The sequence below is a fragment of the Gasterosteus aculeatus genome, chromosome 9 (assembly GCF_964276395.1).
Source record: "Gasterosteus aculeatus chromosome 9, fGasAcu3.hap1.1, whole genome shotgun sequence".
NCBI lineage: Eukaryota > Metazoa > Chordata > Actinopteri > Perciformes > Gasterosteidae > Gasterosteus > Gasterosteus aculeatus.
Window position 1 is genome coordinate 6,138,937 of NC_135696.1, and position 20,530 is coordinate 6,159,466.

Consider the following 20,530-nt stretch of genomic DNA (forward strand, 5'->3'; position numbering starts at 1 on the left):
CATTCCTTTAGCAGTAAAACTTGTGCGTCTTCTTGTAGGAAGCGCCGTGTCGCTTTTGGCTTTAGATGCAACGTCAGACATTTTACCCTTTGTTGATGCCGGTCATGTACACACACAGTTGTTTGCAAAGATTGAATACAGCACATACCTTGTGGAACTTTGTTTGTTGCGGTGGTTGCCTTTGTACACGGAGTTGAATGCACGCAGTAGCTGTTGTTGCGCGCGGCCGTGCGCGTTACCTGTGAAGGCTTTGGGCCTTTGCGAATTCAAATTGCAGCAAATAATATCCTCCACTCCGTAGTGCAGCTCCAGCGCTCCAGTAGCTTCACCGTTATCCAGTACGGTGTCCAGGGAAACTTTACACTGTCGGATGGGTCGTATTATTCGATGTTTGCACTGTATCCAGCCCACACCTCCGTCACTCCTAGGCCCTTTTCTTTGTTTGTCTCCCGCATCCAGGTGAGTAATCCACTTTCGAAACGGTAATCCAGCAAACGACAAGTCCAGTATCCACGTAAACCAACGATATATCCAGGGCGGGTTTTTTACTTATTGTAGTGGCTATTTGTCCATAAATTTAAACAAAAACAAATAATAACAAACTTCTCAAATGGCCACTCAAAGCTACGTCATGGTTAGGCTTTACGCAGGTTCAGAGGTACCAAAGCAAAGTAATGTCCATAACAAGATTGAGTTTGAGGCGGTTTATTCACACACATAAGCAAGCTCACAGACATTTCTGCTGCCTCTCTCACGCTGGTAAAAAACCATATGCCCTCGTGCCTGAAGTACCTCCCACCTTGACCTACTTATGCAAATGAACATAACACCATGTGACCAATAAACGACAATACGAGTAAAGCATAAATACAAAATACACCATATTAACTTTAACAGGAAAAGAAAAAGAAATAAGTAAGGCTATAAATTAACTTAAACCCAAAATAAACAAAAATAAAAATATAGCTCCAACACCGACGGCAAGCCGTGTTTACCTAAACACTATTTTGCCCATTATGCTAAGTTGACTCATGGGTTAGACCATGTGTCAAAAGGGGGAATGTTACGTGCACTTAATGAGACGTGGTTTACAAAAGGGTTCACAGCATATGCACAAAAATTCTGTTCTGCATGTGTCACCTGTTCTACTCACAATGTAGGCAGGCCCGTGGGCGTGTCCAGCCAGGCTGCACACCCACCACCAACCCGCCCGTTTGAGCACATTATGATGGATTTTGTGGAGTTGTCTCCATCACAAGGTAAGAAACACTGTCAAGTGATGGTGGACATGTTTTCCAAGTGGGTGGAGGTTTTTCCATCAAGCAAACATACCGCTACAACAGTAGCCAAGGCCCTAATTTCTGAAATCATCCCTCGATGGGGCATTCCTTCTAAAATATCAAGTGACAATGGTTCTCATTTTGTCAACCAGACCATTACAGAATTAAGCGCATACCTGGGTATTGATTTAAAAACACACTGCGCATACCATCCAGCCAGTGGAGGGATTGTGGAACGAGAAAATGGCACACTCAAAACCAAATTGGCAAAATGCTGTGCAGACACAGGTCTGCCCTGGACAAAAGCCCTGCCTCTAGTGTTGATGTACATGTGCATGAGAAAACGAACACGAAGCTACCTGAGTCCCTTTGAGATATTGTTTGGTTTTCCTCCTCACGTAGGAACCGAGGCACTGAAGGCACCACTCCCTTCGACCGCATTATGCGAACATGAAATGTTAAAATATTGTGCACAACTGTCTTCTGCTCTGTCTAACATACGACAACAGGTTGCAGCCGCCCTCCCAAAACCAGCTGAAGGACCACTCCACAAGCTGAAACCTGGTGACTTTGTGATGGTGAAAGACTTCAGAAGAAAAAACTGGAAAGCACGACGCTGGCAGGGACCATTCCAGATCCTCCTCGTCACCCAAACAGCTGTCAAAGTAGCTGAGAGGGCAACTTGGGTCCACGCGTCCCATTGCAAGAAGGTTCCAGTACCATCAGTGGGCTCAGGCGACCCTACCCCCACAACAAGTGTGAATCAACCGACACCACCGATCCAGTGACCACGGACGGGCAGTTGACTGACAGACACACAGTGCATTGTGATCTGTGTTGACTGTCTACAACGCGGATGCCTCACAAGAAAGAAGGTTGGCAGACTCCACATCCCAACGTGTACCTGCGGACCAACACAAGAAGAAGAACACGGCCAGGACCCCTCCACATAGACACAGAAGTTGTTTGTGTCACTACGGTTTTATTCATATTATTGCTTGCTTCAGTTTCATTATCTAAGTATCTTTTTGTGATTTTGTAATCAGCCATCTAAAGAGTGGTTTACACTTGCTTGCTAAACATATTTTTTTGCAATATTACGTGTGATTAAATAATAATCAAAAGAGTGGAATGTAATGGTAAAAATATGTTATAAGATTGTTTTCTGCTAAAGCCGTGTCTCAAGTGTCCTGTATTTGACCCTGATGTGCAAAGAGCAGTATGATACAAAATGTTGGTTTGCAGCTGTGCTCTGAGAAGGGAGGACGGTTGACTCGATCTCATAGAAGCTTCAAAACAAAGGACTCCTCTTCATGGCCTTGGTTGATATCTTATTCTGCACGAAAGTTCTGGATCCAAGTTTTACTTTCATGTCAAGTAACAATGATTTGCAGCGGCCATTTAGGAGGATCTTGTGTGTGTGCTACCCTCAGCTTCACCTGGGTTCTTATCTCAACCTGCTTTGCAGCTTCTCGTAGCTGGCACGGAGAATGTCCTTCATATGTGTATAAAAGCTCAGTGTCTTTTGTGCTCGGAGACGCCATTTCCACAGAGCACTGTGATACGTGCCTGTGTATTTGACCTCCTGCTTGCAAGCAATAAATGGACTTTTTGCAACTTTGATCATTCATCAAGACTCTGTTTTATCAGACAAATCATTCTCTTCTACCGAGCTTTTATTGAAATATTCCACAACAGTACACTTACATCATCAGTCAGCCACGGCATGAGCATTGAAGTTTGCCCCAACAGTTCTGGTGGGCAAACACTCCGAATGTCTTTTAAAGACACTGCATATCGCCTCGATATTTCAACTATAGTTGCCGTTTCGGCACGGCATCCTGTGAATAGTTCTTTGAGTTTTTCCTTAACACACACATATGATAACAAAATGAGTGTTTAATTTATCGCTTCATTTTGGACAAACAAGAAATAACACAAATATTTACAGATTACCTGGTCCTTTACAGTGATTGCATAGGATCGTGCAACAAATGACGACTTCATTCGTTTATGTTCAATGTTTTGGCCCACCGAAGGAAGAAGTGGATTTTCCTTTGCTTCGAACAAAATAACAAAGAAAAACAAAGATTGATAATTATGATCCTCAACAATTAAAAATATAGGTTAAGCTGTATATTTTATCAAGTATTATTTAGAAGAATTACTATAGCATAGTATATACTAATCAAACTTACCGGCAGACTGCAGTCCCAGCATCCCATGAAGTTGAAGGTTGTGTTTATTCTTTCATTATGCAGGTCGATGAGCACCCTTAAGGTTTGTTTGAAGTGTGGCTCGTTCATTTGGCACAATGAATATTTTACCGAAGAAAGTACACGATTGAACTGCTCTGCAACAGATGAGTTCACCTCTCTCCGTAAACTAGGGCAGATGTTGAGGCTTCTCAACTTCTCTTCTGGCCTTCTTTGGTTTTTCTGGTGGAATCTGTCGTACAGGGAGTACCTGTCTGATGTCTTTGTGATAGGATGCCTTGCTGCCATCCTAACACTATCTGGCATTTCCTGCAGTGGTAATGTTGATCGCAGGTTCTTCACCCACTGCAGGTCCTTCACCCACTGCAGGTCAACCTTTAATTGTTTATCAGCCGCCAGTTTCCTGTTGTTTGATGTTGTGCCACAGAGTCTTCCGTCAAATGGCTGGAAATATTGCTGTTTTGTGCGGTTGTTTGTGTGACGAGCAACCTGTCCTGCAACGTCCGAAATGTCCGAAGTGTTTAAAACTCAGCAGCCCGTCCGTGTGATCTCTAGCGGACTCTGTCCAGAAGAGAATGTTGACGTAATACACAACGCCATGCGGACAGCTGAAGTGAAGTACTCCACCTTCAGAATAAAAAACAAGATTTTAAATGGCAATCATATAACTAAAGTTTATAGAATGTAAAAAGAAGAAGAATTTTCACAAATAATATCACACCACCAGCTTTCTGCAGTTTCACAAACAGCTTTGGGTAAACATCTTTGAAGTTTAATAATTCCTGAAGCCTGTTCAGCATGTCGGCTATGGACCCCTCTGAGGAGACACCCAGGGTGTCACAAGCTTCCTGGAGATCCTTTTTCTGTGGCTGAAAAATTCCAGAGGCCCATTTCAGTACTTTCAAACACAAATATAATTATGTCACATCTTTTATCAATAGTAGAAATATCTATCGTATGGAGAATAAATAACTTGCATACATCAAAATAGTAAGATTGTCAATGTGTGTACCTTCTTTGACTCAATCAGTTTGAGTATTATGTCCTCATTTATTTTTTTGGGAGGATGTTTGAAATCTCCAGTTTTCCTTTTCATTGCCTTTTTAACTTCTGTTTTAGGGAGAACGTTTCCAACTCTGGTGTGCTCTCCCATCCAAGGTGCCAAAGTGGAGTGGCCAACAGATAAGCAATATGGATTCGCCACCGAAGACCCTATTTGTAAAACATATCATATTGAACATTCATTTGTTCAAAGGTTTAGTTAGTGGAGCATATACATAATTACATAATTATAATATATATCACTTTAACAATTTGGTCCAAACCTGATATGAGGCCCTCAGCAATTTGTGACCGGTCCAGATCCGACCACACCTTGACAATGTCCACCTGTAGGTCCTTGTCCGCTATGGTGTCTGGATCAGGCCTTTTAAATGTCCCAACTGCAAATGAATTTGTTTACATAATTACAAAACCGTGCTGAACATAGAACTCTCATAGAAAAACATAACCTCTAACTTTGTTTAAATTAAACAAGATTGACCATTATACAAAACTGGATGTACAAGCAAGTCATTTATTATAGAGCCCTTGTAAATCTAACACCCTTAATACAGGCACATATTTGCATCTGTTGAAATCTTCATTATAATTTTAATTTTAGCAGGGAGATATAACAGAAAGCTAAAATATTCTTACGAGGGACATCGAAGGCCAGTTTCCAATTTGCATCTGCTACAATGACGGCTGGGTGGTATCCACACTGGTAACAGAAGAAGTCAAACTTGAAGTCTGACAGTGAAAGGAAGTGATGGAATGCTCTCCACACTATTTGATGGTGGTACCGGTTGTCATTGAAAAATGACAGAGTGTCAAGCATCCGTCAACTGGTTGTCTTGTTCTGTTATTGAAAAACATGATAAACAAATATCCATTTGTACATAATTTTGTACATGCTTTAATATGCTTAACCTTTTCATGAAAGACACTGTTGTCTTTGACTAAAGTGCAAAAAAAACATTAACAGATGTGTTACCGACAAACCCGACAGGAGAAGCTCACACAATGGCAGTGTTACGATCACACGGTTGTTAAAGTTGTGAAATCCGGAAGAATAATCCTGGAATCTCACAACGTTAGCACACGTCGGGCAATGTTTTTCCGCAACTGAAACACCTATAAAGAAAATTAAAAGTTGAATCATGCATACACAAAGCCTTCTTTAGCAGTCTGGCTGTTGAGGCCAGATATAATGTGATCTCATCAGGGGAACATCCATGTAAGAAATAATTGTTGATTTACCTTTATGGACATAGCTTATCCCGTACACCATTGCCTGAGTGGTGATAATCTTTAAAGGATTCAGTGCTGGAGGTGTGGGGCCTGGACAGTAGGGGCAGGTACTTTCCGAAGGCACAAAACATTCTGGTGGCTGTTCCTCCTGAGTCCTCAGCTTAACTGGCAAGTCTTGCAGACATGGGATCCGCTTTTTTGTTGCCAGGTACTCAGTCATTACACAGATGTTTTGCGTGTTGAGGTTGTGTGGCTCACATGTGATGCTGCTTTCCACCATGTGAGTTTCCAAGTCAGCAATGTCCTTCATTTGGATGTCCGAGGATGCCAGTGTGCCTGGGGACTGCTGGAAAATCCACCACATTCCCATCATACGATGGATGCAGCGGTGCGATCGACCAGTTCCCCGACACTGACAGTTCCACTGTCCTCCCACTGAATCAAACGTCACCCTTGTCCTCCCAAAGTGACACCAGTTGTCCGTTTCATTTGTGAACACCGAAAAGAAATACCACCGTTTCGAGTATCTCTCATCTTCAAAGAAGATAGGAAAAACACTATTGACTCCGTCATTGGTGGCAGCAATGTTGTGTTGTTCACATTCCCCCCCCCCACTCAGATGACATTAGGCCTTTGCTAACCATGTCCTGCAGTGAAGTAGTTTGCAGGACTGCTGGTTTGACATACGGCCTAGCAGTCTTTGTCCTTTCCAAGTGAACACATTCCTTTCCAGGATTGCCTGATGACCAGGCAATTTTCATGAACGTGCCGCACTTCTCCACCTCACAATCGAGTTGTGGTGGCTGTGTGGATTTGATCACATGAATTGGAAAAAACGGACTATGGTCGTACTTTGCAGTGACGTAGATTCCGTTTCTTATGTCAATACACATCATGGGAGATGTATCAAGATTATGTACATCTCTTATATGCCTTTTTAAGTTTTTGGGGGCACTTAGCACAGCCGTGCAATGTGGACAAGCAGAACTGTTGGGATTTGTATCATTTATGGAATCATCTGTGTTGGCTTTTCGCTTGGAAGTGCTTGGCTTCTCTGCAAAAACAAAAACAAGATATATTATCACAGCTGTCAATATAAACATAATCCTTGACTAATGCCTTTAAATGTGAAGGTTTTCTATACAACTATGTTTTCACAAACTTCGTCAGTATGTAGTTTTGGCTCTAATGTGTAATAACAAATAGGGATAGCATATCCTAGCAGTACATGCTGCCAAAATATGATGCTTAGTCTGTTTGTGCCACCTGCCAAGACATGCAGCCGACAGTGCGTTTATAGGACGGCAATAATTTATTAGATTGTTTGATGTCCCAAAGCACGAGATATGCAGAACCAAAACCACTGTGAGGTTATTTACCTCAACAGCAATATTATGGCAAACTGTTTATTTTTACAATATGTCATACACATCTGAAAGACACCACAGTACATATTCTCCTGGAAGACTAACTAAAGAACTATTATAAGATTGTTGATCATAAATGAATGTAGGTGTCACGGTGTGGTTCACTTCCTGTTGTATTTTGTAGTTTTCTGCCACTCGTGTCCCCGGGTAACTTCACTTCCTGCCTTGTCCCGTCATCCCCTGTGATCGTCTTAATAGTTTCCACCTGTGTCCAATCACCTGCACCTCCCTTGTGTATTTAAGCCGTGTGTCTCTTGTGTCACTTGTCGCGTCATTGTCATTTGCTACGCCTGTCCTTGTCTTTTGTCTTGGATGTCCGTACTTCATGCCTGTGTGTTTTTGCCCCTTGGCCTTTTGGATTTTTGTATCTTTTAACTATTAAAGCTTTTTGTTTCCTGCAAGTCTGCATTTGAGTCCTGCCTCCCACCCGCACCTGTGACAGAATGACGCAACCTAGAAAGGACTACGCAGAGTTTTTTCCCCTGGACGAGTTCAGGGGAACCCGTCTGGCAATGGGCGGTCCACGGAGTCTCCAGCGGGCTGCCCGTAATGGGGGAACGGTCCTCCCGGGGGTTCCAGCTGGGTACTTGTACTACTCCGTCTCCCCATCTGGAGCCCTCAGTAGGCATCTGGGTCACCATCCACCGCCCACCACATGGTCCCCAGAAGAGGAGGCCATTTCGTGGTCGTCCGGCGGCGATTCTTCCTGGGAGCGGGTGATGGACCATGCGGTCCGGCTCCAGGCTACCTACGGTCCCCACGCTCGGCCGCAGCGCACAGCGTCCAGCTCTGGGCCGCGACGACGTTCCGACCCTGCTCGGTCGCAGCGCACAGTGTCCAGCGCTGGGCCGCAGCAACATCCCGACCCTGCTCGGTCGCAGCGCACAATGTCCAGCGCTGGGCCGCAGCGCACAACGTCCAGCGCTGGGCCGCAGCAGATTCCCGTCCCGGCCTCCCGACCCAAGCCCATGACCCCTGATCCGACGCCCCTAACAAGGTCCACGACCCCCGAGCCAGCGCCACGATCCATGCCCCCGAGCCAGCGCCACGATCCATGCCCCCGACCCCCGAGCCAGCGCCACGATCCATGCCCCCGGTACCAGTGCCACGGTCCATTCCCCCGACCGGTACCGGCCCCACGTTCCACGCCCCCAACCCGACCGGTACCGGCCCCACGTTCCATGCCCCCGACCAGTCCCCGCGGGGATATATATATATTAAATATAATAAAATAAAATAACAAATAAATAAACAAAAAACATTTAAAAACCCACAAACACATATGATTTAAAAGTAGCCATACTATTACAAATATCAACAGCAAAACACAATTACAGCGACAAACTGACTCTCAAAGACATTATTTTCTTATTGTATAGCTCAGGGATGGGCAAACTTTTTGGCTCAGGGGCCACATTGACTTTTAAAATTTGACAGACGGGCCGGCCGGTGTCAGATGGATAGAGAGTTATATTGTCAACCAATATAAATTATAAGTAAAATCTAAAACTTAACTTAAAAAGTAAAGTGAACATACATTTTTACATTACATTGCATTTCAGTGGGTACAGTGTTGTTGGTCCCCCTTTTTTGCCAGTGCAGATAGTTTGGTGTCAGCTTTGTTCTGGCAATTCTCAGGACAGATCTGAGGTGTTCATCCATTCAAGAAACGTCTATGCTGGTCTTTTGCATTCATCATGCTTTAGGAAACTCAAGTCGGGAACGGAGAAGTGTTACAGCGGTCGTTACTATAATTTCTAATTCATAATACTCATAGTTTGCCCACCCCTGGTATAGCTGCATGTCGAGATAACTGCTTTGCAAGCCGTGGCAGCTGCTGCAGCATGTCATGGTGACTGCCGCGGCAAGTCGTGGCAGTTGCGCTCGCCAGAGGACCTGCAAGACAGGAACTGTGGCAAACTGATTGATCACGTCATGTTTACAATAGCTGGAATGATGCTGTTTAGGCCTCATGCGGTCACATTGTTCTTACTGCCTCCCCAAACAAGAGTCCTGTTGAGATAAACAGAAAAAAAATTATTAAAAAGGTGAGATAAAATATATAAACATACATACATATAAACACAGACACATAAAATTAATATATACGATGATGAACAGATATAATATACAAATCAATATCCTTTATTACTGTATCATACATATATACACACACACCTATATATAATATATATATATAATATATATATATACATACCATACATATATATCCAAATAGCTTTCACCACTTTTCAGTGCTTTTCAGTTAGTTTCAACGTTACAATGCATCAATATTTACAATTTGCATTAATTTGGGGCGCTGCCGGAAAGTGGTTATCGTAACCAAGGCTACGAGTGGTCTTAGCCCATATTACCTTAGCTGAACTTAAACGGGAAGCTATTGCATCACTTATCGGCGTTTTATGACTAAACCAATTACAACCAACAAAACTCGTACTCTTAAGCACAGAGTACAGGATAGTACAGGATAGTGCAGGATAGTATTGTCACATTTTGTCAAAATATGAAAAGAAAACTGCAACAGTCGAGGCATCATTGCCGCAAAGTCGAGGCAGCTGTCGTGAAGTTGTGGCCGCTGCCACGACTCGCCACGGCAACTCAACCCGCAGATAACAGTCGTACTTAAACTGTATTATACTGTCACATGTTGCATACATAGGAATACTAAAATTAACAGCCGTGGCACCTCTCCCTTAAACTCCCGCTCCCTTAACAGCCGTGGCACCTCTCCTTTAAACTCCCGCTACGTTAACAGCCGTGGCACCTCTCCCTTAAACTCCTGCTCCCTTAACAGCCGTGGCACCTCTCCCTTAAACTCCCGCTACGTTAACAGCCGTGGCACCTCTCCCTTAAACTCCCGCTCCCTTAACAGCCGTGATATCTCTCCCTTGAACTCCCAGTACGTCTACCAGCCGAGGCGCAGCTCCCTTAACAGCCGTGGCACCTCTCCCTTAACAGCCGTGGCATCTCTCCCTTAAACTCCCGGTACCTCTATCAGCCGATCCACCGCTCCCTTTTGTCGTTGCATGCCTCCGTTAGGTCGTGGCAAGACTCCCTTAACTCGAGGTACCGCTGGAGGTACCTCTCTCAACCGATGAACCGGCCCCTGAATTTGTGGTACCGCTCGAGGTACCTCACTCAGCCGAGGCAACAGGCGAGGCAGTTGCCGTAAACTCGAGGCAGCTGCCACGATTCGCCGTGGCACCGCAACCTGCAACAGGAAGTGCCTCAGCAAGTTGCCGGTGCCACAATTTGCGCTAGCCCTCTCTCCTTCGTCCTATAGATTTCAAATACTCACCGGGCTGCACAACTTGAGGTTGCTGTTGGATGTACTGGTAAGCAGGTGGTTGAACTTGTTGAGTGGTTTGTTGCGATGAGACAGCGATATTTACATCGGGTTGGGTGGTCGGTTGAGGTTGAGAGACTATATATATTGAGAACATGCAAATATGGGACTTTTAATTTGGAGAATCTCTAAATTTGTACAGTAAAAATGTTTCATTTGCTGTATCATAGTATTCAGTATTCCTCAACACATTTATGTTAGTCATTGTTTGGAATTATTGAGAAAGTAAAAGAAATAAATTGCAGCTAATAATGCAGCGCAAATATTGAGGAATGATCTTTTTGAACCTGCAAAGCTTTCTCACTTTGTATTATATATTCGGCATTCGCAAAGTTACATTTTGGAAATACTCACCTGGCTGCACAAATTGAGGTTGCTGTTGGATGTAAGCAGGTTGTTGAACTTGTTGTTGAAGGGGTTGTTGAACGGTCTGTTGCGATGAGACGCCGATATTTACACTGGGCTGCTGCGGTTGAGTGACTCCCGGGTTGGGGACTGGAGCGAACGGTGGTGCTGTTCCTACAAGAAAAGGTCCCTGAGCCATCGCCATGATATGTGCTGAAGGAGCCTGAGAAAAAGCCTGCAAGCAGGAAAAAATATTTTAAAAATGGGAACCAAAATGATCCTCCTAATCTAAAAATGTATTATCTGAAATTTCTGAGACAGAATGCATTAAACATGTGCTTTATCTAACATTTCCTTTGATTTTCAGCTTTTTGTTAACATTTATAAATAAAGAATAAATCGATCCAACACAGCCTGCCCACTTTTTCTCCCAGCTAGGAGAAAAGAACAAGAAAGAAAAGAGAAAGAACAAAATGCTTTCGGAAAGCATCATCACTTGCTAATTAAAGTTCAGGACCATTTCAGGGAAGTGAAGAAACTCTCTCTCTCTCTTTCTCTTTCTCTCTCTCTCTCTGTAATCTCAGGAATGTGCTGGTAAAGCTGGTTTGGTGACATTGCACCTTTCCTTTAAAATAGAACACGTTGTAGAAGGTGACTGGATGCCACTCATGTACCTTTTTATTCCATAGGACACTAAAATCTCACTACAGTAACATGCTATTTATTAGTAAACGGCTAATGCTGTGTTATTTAATATATCCAATAACATCTGTTTGTGAATCTGACAATCTGCCACAATAGGAATGTTTTAAAGGTAATATTTGAAAGTCTGCTTTTTCTTTCTTGAGCTTTCTAGTAGTTTCTTTGTTTTCTTGTGACGGAAAGCCCAAACAAGAAATAGTGAGTGTAATAATGTGGTAATGTGGAGATAACAAAAAATGTTTCCAAGATAACAATGAACAAAATGAGACAAACAAGAAGCCTTCAGGTTCAGCTATCGAGTAATATTTCTTTTGACTCGTATGTGTGTATATTTCATTTTGAGGATGAATATAATGCTTACCTTAATAAACCAGGAGAGAGTGTGAGAGCCTGGTACTGCTTCTTCCTCTGATTGACAACAACTGAAGAAGAGAGATAAGGTAAGAAATGCACAGTGTCTTAGTGTAGGTGGAGCCTGAATAACTGCCTGTAGTGCCTATATACATACGTTCCCATGTGCGGGAGGTGGAGCATTATCAGTTGGATCTGGTGGGGCTTACCTCGTCGCACAGCCTCGGCTCTGGAACCACACTCCTGGATAGGGGACGGACTCTATTCTACTCTGGAGTGGCCCATAGTGTGAGGTGAGAGGCCAGTGTGGGGATACTCACAAGTCCCCGGCTGAGTGCTGCTACATTGGAGTTTAACCCAGTGGCACTTCAGGATGGGGAAATGGGGAACCATCCAAGCTGTTAACAGTAACTGTTTACTGTTGAGCGCAATTGAGGTTATCGGCCGGTGGAAGGAACACTTTGAGGAAGTCCTGAATCCAACTACTACGCCCTCTTTGGTAGAGGCAGAGCTGAAGGCAGAGGAGGGATCATCGTCAATTTGCCTGGTGGAGGTCACTGAGGTAGTCAAACAACTCTGCAGTGGCAAATTCCCGGGGATTGATGAGATCCGTCCGGAGATGCTGAAAGCAATGGGTGTTGGGGGGTTGTCTTGGATGACCCGCCTCTTCAACATTGCGTGGAAGTTTGGGACAGTGCCAAAAGAGTGGCAGACCGGGGTGGTGGTATCAGGCCCGTGGCAACAGGACAGGCAAACCAAGCAATTGCTTGGGGCCCCGAGCTGACCAGTGTCCCCATGACAACGACTTGTTAAGAGTCAAATGCAACAATAAACTGTGTGAGCGCCCCTTTGATAGTCAATGCAGTAAAGTGCAATGACACCGTTATTGGGAAAGAAGACAAAGGAAGTTGCACATGTTTGTGAGAACTGAAAAATGTTAATGTGTGTGTGTGTGTTTTTAAGCATGTTGGATTTAGTTATTGTGCACTTTTTTAATGTATATTTGATTTTATGGTAGTGTGCAAATGTTAAATTGTGTGAAAATGCATTTTCCTGCTGAAGATGCGTTGGAATGCAAAAAGCTGAAGCTGAAAAGAATTTTAAAAAATAGCTGAAATTACAGAAAGCTTCATAAAATAGTTGAGACTTGTGTCAACATTTGAAAGTTGAAATGGGGTCTGTAGCTGAAAGTTTCGCGAAGCTGAAAAGTCTGAAAGTTGAAGAGTTTAAGAGGATTTGAAAAACGTTGAAAAACCATGTTAAAATATTAATGATTATCCCATACAGCCCTCAAATCACCAACGGGAGGGTGGGAGAGGACCACGGGATGGGAGGGAGGGAGCCTGAGTCGGGGAGCGGGGACTGGAGGGGGGATCGGGGGAAGGAGTCTCTGGGCCGGGACTGGAGGGGTCGGGGGAACGAGTCTCGGGGCCGAGATACATATATATATATATATATATATATATATATATATATATACATATATATGTATATGCATATATGCATATGTGTATGTGCATATATATGTATGTATGTATATACATATATATGTATATACATATATATGTATGTATATATACATATACATATATATATATATATATGTACACATATATGTATGTATGTATATATAAGATCTCTGAGGCATATATATATATATGTATATTGTAATAGGAAAATAATATGTGACCCTTTTAAATGCTTCATTTGTATAACCAGTTTATTAGTTGCAAGTGCTTAGATCACAAAGGCCCTGACATAAGCACTGATGTCTCCCACTTCGATTAGATGGTTCCAAATCATAGCTGTAGAGATGGAACAAAGTGTTTGTTATGTCTATGACCACCTTTGTTTTAGCATGTTGGGAGAGCAAGGACACGGTCAAAGAACTGACGTGTCTCACATGGACAAGATGTTCCCAGTACCCTGGCTGTAGAGACTCAACAAGATGGTCAAAGGTTTCTGTTGACGCCACCGATATCTAAACTTAGGTATAAGAACTGCCTCGATGTGTTGGGGGCAAAAAGGAGGTTCTTGACAGTCTACTGACCACGTAGCTGTTGTGACCCTTTTTCCCTTGCAAGGAAATAAACGGAGAAAAGACATACTTGACTCAGAGCCTTTCTTACTTAACGATTGTCTGTGCAAAATCTTCCACCACAATTTGTTATCAGAAGTGGGATCGTTTGAAGCTCCGTCGGGACTCCGAGGACGTCCGGGAAGGGACCCCTTCAGGATCCACCAAAACGTGATTCTGCCCTATACCTCATCACACTCAGAGAGAGGGGACCGGCGACCAAAAGAGACCTGATTGGTTTAAACACGATCCGATGAGGAAGATTTTCACACGAATCGGGTAAGTTGATATTCTGATTTTCAAACGGGGTTTTCTGAATTATAACGGGTGATAACAGATTACAAAGACGGGTATTTAGTCCTTTTTTTTTAAATTATTTTTTCTCTCTTAGAAAATCCAAATTTCGGTTATTTGATTGGGCTTCTAATGATGACAACTTGTCTTTTTATCCGGTTATTTGAAAAATGTGTATAAAATTATAAGAGTAATTATACAGTATTTCTGGTTCATCAGCATCCAACTTTTTACTGAGGAAGACAGGGAGCAATGTGCGTATTCCGATTGTATTCAGACTAACACTCTGAAAACGCATAATTGTGACCCTTGACCCATTGTGGATCTGATGAGAAGGAAATATGGAGATTAATCTCTAGAGTTTTTGCCCGAGTGGTCAAAAGATTTTGGGTTCCCTGCAAATGGTTCTTTCAGTAGAATAAAACTGAACATGCTTAGAGGGAAAAGAGAAGGGTATAAAAACTCAGAGGGTGATAAAAGGCAAAGACTTGGAGAACATTGAGAAACAAAGTAAATGGTTGAAATGGTGGGAGGATGAATGTGTTAGGAGGTGAACAGAGGACCCAGATGCAGAGGTGCGGGAAAAATGTCTTTTATTCTTCCCAAACTCGAACTAAGGGGGCTGCCGTCAGCAGACGCAGTCCGGGACAAAACTTAAAGTAGATCTCGAAAAAAGACAACGCTGGATTGGTAACACAGGGACAAGGCAGCGGTTGTTCCTCTCTCCAACCTCGAGCGTGGCGGCGCATTTCCAAGCGCTTCTCGAGACGGATAGCGAGCTCCACCAACTGGTCGAGCCGATCAGGAATCTCACGGGCATATATCTCCTCCTTAAGGGCAGAGTTAAGACCCTCCAAGAAGTGAGCAACCAGGGCTGGTTCGTTCAAGCCAGATGAGATGGCCAAAGTACAAAACTCAATGGCGTAATCTGTAACTGGACGTCTACCCTGTCGAAGCACGGCGAGGGCTCGAGAAGCCTCCTGTCCGTGGACGGATCGGTCAAACACCTTGATCATCTCCTCCTTAAATAACTCAAAGCGCTCAGTCAGATCCGAATCCATTCACCAGACGGCAGTTCCCCACTCGCGCGCCCTCCCCTTCAACAGGGAGATAACGAAAGCGGTGCGCGCCGAATCACGTGCATAGGTGGTTGGCTGCAGGGAAAAAACGACCTCACACTGCGTGATGAAAGAGCGGCACTCAGTAGGTTCACCGACATAGCACGGGGGATTGTTGATCCGGGGTTCAGCAGAACCTCCGCGAACACTGGGGGCCTCCAGCTGGAACTGGAGCCGTGATGACATGTCTGAAACTTGGGCGGAGAGACTCTCCACCACACGGCGTGTCTCGGAAATCTCCCCATCATGTCTTCCAAGAAGCGCTCCCTGGGCCTCGATCGCCGAGCGAAAAGGTGCCTCCTCCGCTGGGTCCATCTTAGTCAGACTGTTCTGTTACGAGGTGAACAGAGGACCCAGATGCAGAGGTGCGGGAAAAATGTATTTTATTCTTCCCAAACTCGAACTAAGGGGGCTGCCGTCAGCAGACGCAGTCCGGGACAAAACTTAAAGTAGATCTCGAAAAAAGACAACGCTGGATTGGTAACACAGGGACAAGGCAACAGCTCAGCGTTCAACAACAGTCTGACAGGGGAGTAGAGAAACAGTGGTTAGAAATAGTCAAACAAATTAAGCAGTGAAAGAGGTTAGTTGAGAATCAGTGTGAGAGTTGATTGCTATGGAAAGCGGCTGTGGGCGTTTAGGGCGAGTGACAGCATGAATGGGAATGAGGAGGTGTGTTAATGAGTATCAGCTGGGTGTAAGTGTGTGTGAGTAGAAAAACAAAACAAGGAGGAATCCGGATCATGACAGAATGTGAATGTAGAGAAAGGAAACAAATGGCTAAAGAATTGACATGCGCAAAAACCACATTGGTTGAAAAACCAGTTCCAAATGTTATTGAACAAAATGGCCGATGTGCTTCTTCTCCCTTGTATCCGTGTCTCACAGGGGCTGGCGGCCCTCTCCTCAACACATGCCCACCACCGTACCCTGCTTCATCTGCGAACCAGCAACCTTCGTCTGCATGGTCACAAGCTCAAAAAGTTCACTACACCCGGCAGAGGGAGGAAAAGGAAGCGGCAGTGAAAGCAGCACAGGAACGACTCCTCGGCGAAGAGGAGGAAAAGAGACAGGCTGCTCTCCTCACTCAATCTCGCTCTCCAGGAGCAACCGGAGGGGACACTTCTGCCATCAACAAACTGATTGCAGAGCAACCATCTACATCAGATGTTTTTCCCCCTCTTTCGCCCCTGAGGGAGTTCCCCCGGATGCAAAATCTGTGCTCCAAACCCCAATGATTCAAGTACCAGGACACTCAAGTCCCATACTTGTTTTCCGGCCATGGACTGATACGGACATTAGAGCTGCAATGGCTCATCTCCCACCGATACAACACTCGGGAAGACTGTTTGCTGAAGCATTCATGGACTTCTGTAAGCCCAACTTTGCTGAAATTCGACGTGTTCTAATGAGTCACGTGGGTCCGACTCACTACCAAAAGCTCAACCAGCTGGTTGCAGGAGACACCAGTGCGGCCGATGATGAATGGAGTTCAAATCAAAATAAGCCGTACAGAGACGCACTCACGGCTTTGAGCGACGGCATAAGGACATTGTTCCCGGACAAAGTGGATATGACTCCCATCAACAATACCAAGCAGGCAACAGCTGAGTCCGTCCATGATTACTACCAAAGACTTCTCACAGTGTTTGATCTTAACAGTGGCATTCCACAACCCGCCGTGTTAGGAGACGCTCTGGGGACATGGGAATCACACCTGAAGAATGCTTTCATGAATGGACTATTGCCCGACATAAAAATGAATGTGCAGCGTTCTGTTGCTGGAATAGAAGACTCGCGACTCGCGGATGTAAAGAAACATGCTGCGCTGTGGCGAACAAGGACATTGGCACAGAGAATGTCCACAAAATGCACCTCGTAGAGGATGGGGGGGTGGACTGGCCAGACGAGGAAGGGGTGGCAACGCACATTCCGATTGACGTGAGGCGGAGGGGGAGAAGGCTGCATGTGAGGGGGAGACGGCAACCATGCTGAGGCCTCACATGATAAGGGAAGTAAAACACACACACACCGCAGCCTGCAATGAAGAAATGCTTTCTGCACGCACACTCACACTCACACACACACACACACCGGAGCAACAACAAGCTCTCATGGACATCACAGAGCAATTGAGAACACAACAAAAGCTTTCACTTAAACACACATTTTCAGGAAAATCATTTGAAAATATGCCCACCACTATGGTGCAAATTCAAGGGAAACTTTTATCGTTTTTGGTTGATTCGGGGGCTACACATTTTGTAATACAACAAAAGTATTTTCCAGGTCAAAAACTTAGTGGAAAACAGGTTTTCTCACAAGGAGCTTCAGGGATGACTATTGTAGAGAGATTTACGGCACCTATGACCAGTACACACACTGACTCAACTGACCCTGAACCAGACATCACAGTAAAACATTCCTTTTTGCTGTCCTCTTGCTGTCCCATTAATCTAATGGGAGACCTCATGTGTTCTTTCAGCATTAGCCTCATCTCCACTCCTACAGGGTTGCAAGTGGTGAGATGCAGAGCCATTGACCAGATGGCAAAGACAGTTATGAGTGATCCAATGTTTGTGTACCAGTGGTGGCTTCCGGTTGACTCACAATCAGAACTGTCCCACCTGGCAGCATCACGCATCCAGCCTGAGGCAGAGTGCATGGATGCTTCATATCTCTGCACAGCTCATGTGTCACATGGGCCAGATAAGCAATATGATGCATTATTTCTACAGGATCTGAATGATCAAATTGCATGTATGGCATTGTTTTGGTCCACACTTAAATGCAGATTGGGAGGCTACACCAGATCCAATTGTGATGCGCTCTCCGTCGACAGGCTTCTTTAAACAGCCATTCGCATTTTGCACACCTGCTCTCAGATCTGTTTATGTCATGGATGAAAAAAAAACATATTTTCTGACACACACACTGATACATTTTTGACTTATGTCTCCTCTATTTCTCCTGCCCTCAGTTCTGTTCCAGACACCTTGTGGGCAGCGCATAAATATGACGTGGGACTCATCAAAAAATGTCAACCTGTGGTCATCAGTCCTCGATCAGACTTCCGTCCCCACAAACATCAATACCCACTGCGCCAAGAGGCCATTGACGGTATAACATCGGTGTTCAACTCCCTCTTAAAGGCCGGAGTCATTGTTCCATGTCCTGACTCGCCGGTAAGAACACCTATTTTTCCAGTTAAAAAGATCAGAGATGCAGGCAAACCAACTGAGTGGCCCTTCGTGCAGGACCTAAATGCAGTTAATGCAGCCGTCCACGCACGAGCCCCAAATGTTCCCAACCCTTACACCATTATGGCACAGGTTCCACCTGATGCTCGATGGTTTTCCGTGGTTGACCTCTCAAATGCTTTTTTCAGTGTCCCTGTGGACATTGACAGTCAGTTTTGGTTTGCGTTTAATTTCAATGGCAAGCCTTACACTTTCACACGCTTGTGTCAGGGCTACACAGAATCACGTACGATCTACAACGAGGCACTCAGGGAAAGTTTGAAGAGCCTCACTTTGTCTCCAGGAACAGCTCTTTTGCAGTATGTTGATTGACTATTGGCGGACATAAAATGAATGTGCAGCGTTCTGTTGCTGGAATGGAAGACTCGCGACTCGCGGATGTAAAAAAACATGCTGCGCATGCGCAATCCATGGACATAGAGAGAACTGACCACGAGGGGAAAATGCATGTTGTAATGTACATCCGGCACAGGCGAGATCGCAAAGGGGAATGAGCGAGCAGACTTAGCTGCAAAAGCGGCTGCTAGACGTCCTCTTCCCAAACCATCACGCGCAGTTCCTGCCATGTGTTCTCTTCCCTCCTCTCTTGCAGCCGTGCAGTCCCTCTCTACTTCAGATGAGAGACGTTTTTGGTCCTCCTCAGGCTCCAAATTCATAGACGGCATCTGGTATGGTCCGAATGGTAATCCATGCTTACTTAAACATTTCTTCCCTCACTATGCGAAATTGACTCATGGGTTAGACCATGTGTCAAAAGGGGGAATGTTAAGTATCATTGAGGCAACATGGTTCACAAAAGGCTTTGCAGCTTACGCACGAAGGTTCTGCCAAGCATGCATCACATGTGCAACTCACAATGTAGGTCGTTCAGTACAGGTGTCACATCATGCAGCACATCCACCGCCTGCAAGACCGTTTGAACATGTAATGATGGATTTTGTGGAACTCTCCCCATCGGAAACACTGTCTTGTAATGGTAGACATGTGGTCCAAATGGGTTGAGGTGTTTCCCTCCAGTAAGCAGACAGCCTCCACAGTGGCTAAAGCCTTGATTTCAGAGATCATTCCCCGCTGGGGAATCCCAAGCAAAATTTCTAGCGACAATGGTTCACATTTTGTCAACCAAGCAATCACAGAATTAAGTGCATACCTGGGTATTGACTTAAAAACACACTGCGCATACCATCCAGCTAGTGGAGGAGCGGTAGAGAGAGAGAATGGAACATTGAAAACAAAACTGGCCAAATGTTGCACAGACACAGGTCTATCGTGGACAAAAGCACTGCCCTTGGTTCTGATGTACATGCGGATGAGGAAACGAACACGCAGCAACCTAAGCCCATTTGAAATCCTTTTCGCAGTTCCTCCCCATATAGCTGTGGAAGCTCCAGGAACACCACTCCCTTCCACCACAATGTGCGAGAATGACATGTTAACCTATTGCATTCGACTGTCTGCCACTTTGTCTGATGTAAGAAAACAGGTTGTAGCTGCACCTCCAAGAGAAGCAACGGGTCCACTACACCGTCTGCAACCAGGTGACTTTGTGGTGGTGAAGGACTTCAGGAGGAAAAGTTGGAAAGCTAAACGGTGGCAGGGTCCATTCCAGATTCTCCTGGTCACCCAAACAGCGGTCAAGGTAGCTGAAGGGGCAACTTGGGTCCACGCATCCCATTGCAAGAAGGTTCCAGATCCAGTACCAGCAGTGGGCTCAGGCGACCCTACCTCCACAACAAGTGTCAATCAACCGACACCACCGATCCAGTGACCACGGACGGGCAGTTGACCGACAGACACACAG

The 20,530-nt window shown here is 44.8% G+C and overlaps 3 long non-coding RNA genes across 8 annotated transcripts in view; 2 read left to right on the forward strand and 1 right to left on the reverse strand.

Annotated features, from left to right (window-relative positions):
* Nucleotides 1–12,410, reverse strand: part of LOC144383261 (uncharacterized) — a 29,661-nt gene extending 17,251 nt beyond the window's left edge. The window contains exons 1-11 of one of the 6 annotated variants that reach the window (XR_013450623.1): nucleotides 12,190–12,410; nucleotides 11,991–12,051; nucleotides 10,937–11,162; nucleotides 10,535–10,660; nucleotides 5,798–9,228; nucleotides 5,532–5,671; nucleotides 5,195–5,396; nucleotides 4,822–4,938; nucleotides 4,509–4,708; nucleotides 4,218–4,365; nucleotides 3,844–4,123 (exon numbers count right to left, since the gene is read on the reverse strand). This is a non-coding gene — a long non-coding RNA (uncharacterized LOC144383261). Of the gene's footprint in view, nucleotides 1–3,843; nucleotides 4,124–4,217; nucleotides 4,366–4,508; nucleotides 4,709–4,821; nucleotides 4,939–5,194; nucleotides 5,397–5,531; nucleotides 5,672–5,797; nucleotides 9,229–10,534; nucleotides 10,661–10,936; nucleotides 11,163–11,990; nucleotides 12,128–12,189 lie in introns of those variants that run through there. The other 5 variants (XR_013450624.1, XR_013450626.1, XR_013450625.1 and 2 more) reach the window with 5 other exon arrangements.
* On the forward strand, nucleotides 893–2,903 carry LOC144383264 (uncharacterized). Its single transcript, XR_013450629.1, has 2 exons — nucleotides 893–1,259; nucleotides 1,790–2,903. It is a non-coding gene; the product is annotated as an uncharacterized LOC144383264 (long non-coding RNA).
* On the forward strand, nucleotides 12,153–17,046 carry LOC144383266 (uncharacterized). Its single transcript, XR_013450631.1, has 3 exons — nucleotides 12,153–12,273; nucleotides 14,155–14,336; nucleotides 16,358–17,046. It is a non-coding gene; the product is annotated as an uncharacterized LOC144383266 (long non-coding RNA).
* The last annotated feature ends 3,484 nt before the right edge of the window (nucleotides 17,047–20,530 follow it).